We start from the raw sequence: 8,458 nt of genomic DNA, 5'->3' as shown, positions 1-8,458 counted from the left end.
GGAGTTGTGGTATTGTATGAGGAAGTCGGGAGTGTTGGAGAAGTATGTGAGGATCGTGCAGGATATGTATGAGGACAGTGTGACAGCGGTGAGGTGTGCGGTAGGAATGACGGACCGGTTTAAGGTTAAAGTGGGATTGCACCAAGGATCGACTCTGAGCCCTTTCCTGTTTGCAATGGTGATGGACAGGTTGACGGACGAGATCAGACTGGAGTCTCCATGGACCATGATGTTCGCGGATGACATCATGATCTGTAGGGAGAGTAGGGAGCAGGCTGAATCGAGCCTTGAGAGGTGGAGGTACGCACTGGAGAGAAGGGGAATGTTAATCAGTAGGAGTAAGACGGAGTACATGTGCGTAAATGAGAGGGAGGGTGGTGGTATGGTGCAGTTGCAAGGAGTTGAGGTGGGGAAGGTGGATTGGTTTAAATACTTGGGATCAACTGTCCAAAGTAACGGAGAGTGTGGGAGAGAAGTGAAAAAGAGAGTGCAGGCAGGATGGAGTGGGTGGAGAAGAGTTGCAGGAGTGATTTGTGACAGAAGGGTAGCTGCAAGAGTGAAGGGGAAAGTATACAAGACGGTAGTGAGACCAGCTATGTTGTATGGGTTGGAGGCGGTGGCACTAACAAAAAGACAGGAAGCGGAGCTGGAGGTGGCAGAGTTAAAGATGCTGCGATTCTCGTTGGGAGTGACGAGGATGGATAGGATAAGAAATGAGTGTATTAGAGGGACAGCGCAGGTAAGACGGTTTGGAGACAAAGTGAGAGAGGCGAGATTGAGATGGTTTGGACATGTGCACAGGAGGGAAACGGAGTATATCGGGAGAAGGATGTTGAAGATGGAGCCGCCAGGCAGGAGGAGAAGAGGAAGGCCAAAGAAGAGGTTCATGGATGCGGTGAGGGCGGACATGCGGGTGGTTGGAGTGTCAATGGAAGATGTGGAGGATAGAGCAAAATGGAGACAGTTGGTCCGCTGTGGCGACCCCTAACGGGAGCAAGCCGAAAGAGGAAGAAGAGAAGAAGATATATCGTCCTGATTAATCGTCCTGCCTTGCAGTGGTGACCCTTGGCCTCCCTGATCGAGGTCTGTCATCTGCAGAGTTGTGGAGGGTGTCTCTGTCCACCAGGGCCGATATTGTCTGGTGTGAACAGCCAAGGCGAAGTGCCACCTCACGGTAGCTCAATCCGCCTTGCAGTATGCCCAAGGCACACTGCCGTTGATCCCTTGACAATCGTGGCATGTTGATTGAAATACCCATTTTGCACTAGCCTTTTTAAAGCCAATATCAAGACATCACGTGCAGCTCATTAAAATCATCCCGTACCCCTTGGCTAATCACTGACCGTCAAAACGGCTGTTCAACAGCTGTGCTAGGAAGTGACCATTGAATGTTCAAGTGACCATCCGTGACCGTTTTGTCTGACTGTGAGGACACTCTTGTCCACAAATAAGTTCACACATTTACTACACGCAGTGTTATTGTTGATATTTGAAGGTTTAAAAGGTGGTAAGTTTCTTTTGCGTTTCAGTATATAAACCTCTTCACTGCAGAAGCAATATTTTCAGGAGTGCAGCCACTCAACAGGAAGGATTCTTGTTTCATTTTGCATTTAACTGTCGAACAGCCACAATGCTATAATTAATGGATTCAGAGACTGGAACACTGTATTTTTCACACCCTGTGTGACAGTGGTTAATAAAGCCGTACATGAACCATATTTGGTACCAATACTTTTCTTATTAATAGGAACCATTTTTGGAAAAAGCACCTTGAGAAAGTCCTCTTTTTCGTTTAGGTGTACCAGTAAGGACCACCCTAATATATATATATATATATATATATATATATATATATATATATATATATATATATATATATATATATATATATATATATATATATATTGTTGCGGGCTGGGGACCGGTGGCGAGAACGACCGCGAGGTGGGGGAAGTTACGTCTCCTCCCACCAGACTCCGGAATTGTAGGCCGTCGCTCACGGATAATTCCGTGACGTGGCAGGTCGCTTAACCGACCGTGGACGCCAATACCTCCACCGCGTAGCATAGTGTCTTTTTGTCTTGAACCAATTTACCTCATTAACCACACGGTGTCGTCTTCTGGGGAACCACGCTCTCGGTACGTCTTGCCCGAACCAGATCACTCTACCAACTACCTTTCCGGTTCGGATGCAGCTTTGCGGACCCGCCAAGAACGTACCGGCTCGGATGAACTGATTATCATGTATAAAGACCCGGCTAACCTCAGATCCGAACCATGCTGGACCAATGAAGGAAAAGACGAAAACGAACTGGGAACATTTCTACAATCATTTATTTACAATAAAGCGAGGAAAATATGTGGTACAGGTAACAGATTTATTGGGGTGTTGTGCAGGGGAAGATGAGAGAAAGATGTCGTGCGACAAATTTTACAGCAACTTATAAAGCAGACACAGAGCAGACTTGTCGCTAGAATAATACAGGCAAGATTTACAAGGTTCGAATAACTTATACAGTTCTACTTTATGGGCGGTGCCACACACTCAGACAAAATAAACCCAGTTGTAGGCAAAGGACTTTTGTAGCCAGGGAGGGAGGGAGTTGAGTTCGCAGTTCTCGGTCCCTGAGTTCCGGGGAAAGGGATGCTCCGTGGTGTGGCACCTGACAATGGTCGCGCAGCTCGGCCCACAGCCACACGTGTGGAGTTTGTGTGTGTGTGGAATCCAAGGCAGCCAGGATCATTGGGTATCTCTCGCGATGAGGCTGAATCTTTGGGTCTCACACTCTCTCACTGTCAACGAACGACCCCCAAAGAACTGCTTGGATCCTCCACAGATCTTTCTTTAAACGATCCTGGTCTGGGACAGGATTTGGGCTTCCAACTGTCTATTGCAGTTTCGCTTCTTTCTCAGACCCCAAAAGAACTCAAGACTCCAGCACAGAACGAACTGTCTCAGCACTTCACGAACTCTCCGAACTCAAAGCACTCCACCCTGAGGATGGTGTTGTAATTTATCCATCTCCCTCAGCGGGGAGGGGCCTTGGTGAAACTGACGTCACTGTCCGCCTTGAATGGATGGGGCTTCCATGAGTCCGCCCTTTCTGGGCAGGGTTTCGGCCATACCGGGAAGCCTGCCCCCTCCACACGTGCAGACTTGCCAAAAAGGAACGACTGTAAGAGGATTTTGCCTTGGACAGCGAGTCGCCGGTTAGGCGAGTTGGTGAACACGCGGTTGTTCAGCCCACGCGCGAGTAGCAAGCGAGAGGAGGGGTAAGCAGGCAGAGGGTACCGTGGGTTATCGTGGATTTGCCTTCGCAATGAAATAGAGTGGGGATATAAAAATTTATTAATACAACCAAAAAAAATATCGCAACGCACCCCTTTAATTTTCCCACTAAACACAAGGAAGGGATCTGTCCACACATATACTTAATGGAATAACTCACTTGGGACACCTGTATGTTGTATGCATACGGCTCCGAGATTGGTAACAAAATATATATATATATATATATATATATATATATATATATATATATATATATATATATATATATATATATATATATATATATATATATATATATATATATATATATATACAGCTCTGGAAAAAAAATTAAGAGACCACTCCAAAAAAAAATTTTAATCAGCATCTGCACATGTATGGCAGCCATTCCATTCCAGTGTCTGTTGAATTCCAACGCAGGCACACCTCATTCTACTTAGTGAGCTACTGATAAGGTGATCACCTGAACCGAATCTTATTTAACAAGGAAAAGTATAAAAAATACTGCTGTGGTCATCACTACCCTCTTGCAATAGGACCAGCTGGATGGCAAAAACATTGCTAGTAATACCTCAAAAGTAATTGGAATCAAAAAATAACTATTGACCATGCCAAAAGAGTTGAAAAGAAAAGTTTTGAGTGAGGAAAAGAAGGATTCAATTCTGGCTTTACTGGCAGAGGGATACAGTGAGCGTCACGTTGCTTCCATCCTTAAAATTTCAAAGACGGCGGTTCATAAGAACAAGGTCAAGCAGCAGACATTGGGGACAACAAAGCTACAGACTGGCAGAGGGCGAAAACGACTTTCCACTGACCGGGATGACCGCCAACTCATTCGAATGTCACTCAACAACCCTAGGATGACATTAAGTGACCTACAAAAAGAATGGCAAACGGCAGCTGGGGTGAAGTGCACGGCGAGGGCGATTCGAAAGAGGCTCCTCGGGGAAGGGCTGAAGTCGTGCAAAGCTATAAAAAAGCCCTTCATCAATGAAAAGCAAAGAAGAGCCAGGCTGAGGTTTGCAAAAGAGCATAAGGATTGGACCATAGAGGACTGGAGTAAGGTCATCTTTTCTGATGAGTCCAATTTTCAGCTTTGCCCAACACCTGGTCGTCTAATGGTTGGACAGAGACCCGGAGAGGCCTACAAGCCACAGTGTCTCGCACCCACTGTGAAATTTGGTGGAGGATCGGTGATGACATGGGGTGCTTCAGCAAGGCTGGAATCGGGCAGATTTGTCTTTGTGAAGGACTCATGAATCAAGCCACGTACAAGGTTGTCCTGGAAGAACACTTGCTTCCTTCTGCTCTGACAATGTTCCCCAACTCTGATGATTGGTTTTTCCAGCAGGACAATGCTCCATGCCACACAGCCAGGTAAATCAAGGTGTGGATGGAGGACCATCAGATCAAGACCCTGTCATGGCCAGCCCGATCTCCAGACCTGAACCCCATTAAAAACCTCTGGAATGTGACCAAGAGGAAGATGGATCGTCACAAGCCATCAATCAAAGCTGAGCTGCTTGAATATTTGTACCAGGAGTGGCATAAACTCACCCAACAGCAATGTGAAAGACTGGTGGAGAGCATGCCAAGACTCATGCAAGCTGTGATTGAAAATCAGGGTTATTCCACAAAATATTGATTTCTGAACTCTTCCTAAGTTAAAACATTAGTATTGTTGTTGTTGTTTGTCTTTCGGCTGCTCCCGTTAGGGGTCGCCACAGCGGATCATCCGTTATGATCCGCATACTGATTTGGCACAGGTTTTACGCCGGATGCCCTTCCTGACGCAACCCTGGTCGCCTCGTACGGCACAGGGATAAGGATTGGGTTTCGCCATGATTCCAGGCTGCTCTATACCCTCTCATAGCATGGCCCAGTGCAGAGCTCCCGTCCTCAAGCGATCCTCCAACCCAAGCCTCCGAGTAGCCGGATTACAGGCGCACGCCACGACGCCCGGTCTTAAAACATTAGTATTGTGTTGTTTAAAAATGAATATGAACTTGTTTTGTTTGTATTATTTGAGGTCTGAAAACACTGAATCTTTGTTGTTATTTTGACCAGTTGTCATTTTCTGCAAATAAATGCTCTAAATGACAATATTTTTATTCGGAATTTGGGAGAAATGTCAGTAGTTTATAGCATAAAACAAAAATGTTCATTTTACTCAAACACATCTGTCTATAATTCCAGCAATGTGTGTGTCTGTCTGTGTGTCTGTCTGTGTGTCTGTCTGTCTGTCTGTCTGTCTGTCTGTCTGTCTGTGACCGCTGTTTCTCGACAACCACTGGTCCGATCTAATTGAAACTTGCCAGATATATTGCTGGGGACCTGAGGATGTGCCTTTTCAAGGTTTGATACTAACCGGACAAGTGCTTCCCAAGTTATGGCCATTTATTTACCAACCAATGACAAGACACGTTGCTGTGTGGGCGTGGCCGATGGGGGAAGGGAACCTCAGCCGCGTTCCCCATTACGGGTTACAACGTACGGACTTCCGGATAGTGATGACTTAGTGTATTCTAATAATTTCTCGATTTCTTATGCGGATTTATAGCGAACGAAATGAGCTTCATACTTCACGCGTGCACGTGAGAGAATAGGGAACAACAACAACAACAACGCAATAGCCCTGGCTATTTGGAATCCGTGTCATTAACTGAGACGTTTTGCTTCTGGTTGTTGTTAAACGCTGTGCGGTGTATAAACACGATTGGGTTTTATTTCTATCTTGTGAATATTACTTAACGCGTGCACATGAGAGAATAGAAAACAACAAAAACAACACAATACCCTGGCAATTTTGAATCCGTGTCGTTGGCTATGACCATTTTGCTTCCGTTTTTTTTTTTTGCTTCTGGGTTTTTTTTTTGTTTCCGGTTTTTCTCATGGGGGAATGATGCATGCCAGGAGATCATGACCGGAAGTGTTTATTTATTTATTCAATTATTTTTTTCCCAAAGTTAATTTTATACTTCCGAAAGTGATTTTTTTTTCATGACAGGAAGTGTTTATTTTGTATGGAACATTACCGGGAGTGATTTTGAAACTCTTTCCGGAACTTTTAATTTCTTTTATTCTTGACCAGAAGTGATCGTTTATTTATCTATTTGTTCAATTATTTTTTCCCAAAGTTAATTTTAATAAAGATATCTCCCGCATCATCAACAAATATTTTTTTAATCGTGATTTACATTATTTGATCACTGATCCCGAATCCAGGCCGAAGTAACCGGAAATTACGTCAAAATCATCAGCTGTGCGGTGCTTACACGTACCACGGTATAGTTGGCAAGTATACAGTTGTGAACAAGTTTTATGTAAAGTCAGAAGCGAATGTAAGAAGAATTCTACGTTCGCGTCTAGGCTTTGCCTATTCCATATTAGATAAACACAATGCCCCAAGTTATGATCGTTTTCATATGAGACGGTGCATAAATTTCGGTAACATCAGAGTGAGCTGGTATACTCCGAATCAGGAAGTAATTTTTTTTTTTTTGCACGAACGTTTTTTTTCTCTCTCTCTTCTCTTCTCTTTGTGTTTTTCCTTGCGACGACATTGCGAAAAGGCAAAATACGTTGGCGCTAATTGAATAATTGGCCATTAAAACTAATAATTTATCAACACGTTGGCAGATCCAGCAGCCTCTGCATTCTTGCCCTGGACGAGGAAACAAAGAAGAAGCGCGGTTTCCTCAGCAATGTTGTTTCTGAAGAGGTGCTAAGGAGATAAAGGTTTGTACATGGAGACAATTTCTATTATTATTATCTTGCCAAAACGAAGTTTTTGCAAGATATGTTCGTCAGCTTGTATGTTTTTTAAAAAAAAAATTTTTGTTTGTCTGTAATCACGTATAAAAAATTCTGCAGAGCACAGTTATCATTGGAAATTTTTGTAACTTCGCATATCAGAGGCCTATAGAGGTCCCTTTCAGTGCATACAATTTTGAAGGTCAAGGTCAAAGCTCAAGGTCACTTTGTCGCAAATCAGGGGAGTCGACGAAACCCTTATTTTTTGAGTAATTTTGATCGGATCGTCTTCAAACTTCATGGGAATATAGTTCATGGTCTGGCGCTCAGCTCATTAACTTTTGGTGGCAATTGGCCTTGACCTTCATGGTTAGCGCCTGAGGTCAAACATATTTGACCCCAAGGTCAAATTTTCAAGTTTTAGGAACCATATCATGTAATACCTCAAATTGAACACCTCGATGAGTGCTTTCTAGATATGTCAAGCTTGAGACATTATGACGTCATTTGGTGACGTTATGAGGCAAACGCATATTTTTCATGGTTACTCTGTAGAACGATTCTCATCGGAATCTCTCGTAGGCAGATATTCCTCAAGGAGTCGCTCCTGGTGGATAGCAGCTCTGGTCACCTCAGTGTGACCTTAAAGAAGTCACACGTGCTCACCTTTTGGCAAGATACGGGTCACCCTGTGGGTGACATTGGTTTATTTATTTATTGAAGAAAAATTGTTCCGAAAATAATTTATCAAAAAAAGTGCACAACTTTTTTTTGTTTCCAATTGTCAAAACGGTTTGGCCTTTGGAGGTGTTAAGGAATTCAGCTCCACTCAACATACTTGTCAACGAAGTACATCTCAATTTGGTGGTAAAAACGATTCACAACGACGGGTTTCCTTACTCATTGCTCTGCAGTCTGCATTCAACCGTTTCATTTGTCATCTCATTGACCTCATTTCATCTATCTATAATTCCAGCAGTGTGTGTGTGTGTGTGTGTGTGTGTGTGTGTGTGTGTGTGTGTGTGTGTGTGTGTGTGTGTGTGTGTGTGTGTGTGTGTGTGTGTGTGTGTGTGTGTGTGTGTGTGTGTGTGTGTGTGTGTCTTTTACGAGAGCGAAGGAACGGCCTGTGAGTTTGTTTCTGGCACGCGGTTTGAAAGTTTTTGTTTTTCTTTTTGTTTGCATGTACGGCCACGCACGTACTGGCACACACCTACGGGCATGCAGTAAGTCCCTATAAATAGTAAAACCAGAAAAACTGATAATTTTGCAGTGGTCTTTTAATATTTTCCAGAGCTGTATATATACATACATAAAGATATACGTATATACATACATACATATATGTATATGTATATACATATATGTACATATATACATACATACATGTGTATATACATATATATATATATATAT

Source organism: Eptatretus burgeri, chromosome 11 (genome assembly GCF_056783735.1).
Source record: "Eptatretus burgeri isolate ZD-2024b chromosome 11, Ebu_testis_v1, whole genome shotgun sequence".
Lineage (NCBI taxonomy): Eukaryota > Metazoa > Chordata > Myxini > Myxiniformes > Myxinidae > Eptatretus > Eptatretus burgeri.
The sequence above is the reverse complement of the archived record's forward strand: the minus strand, read 5'-3'. Positions refer to the sequence as shown.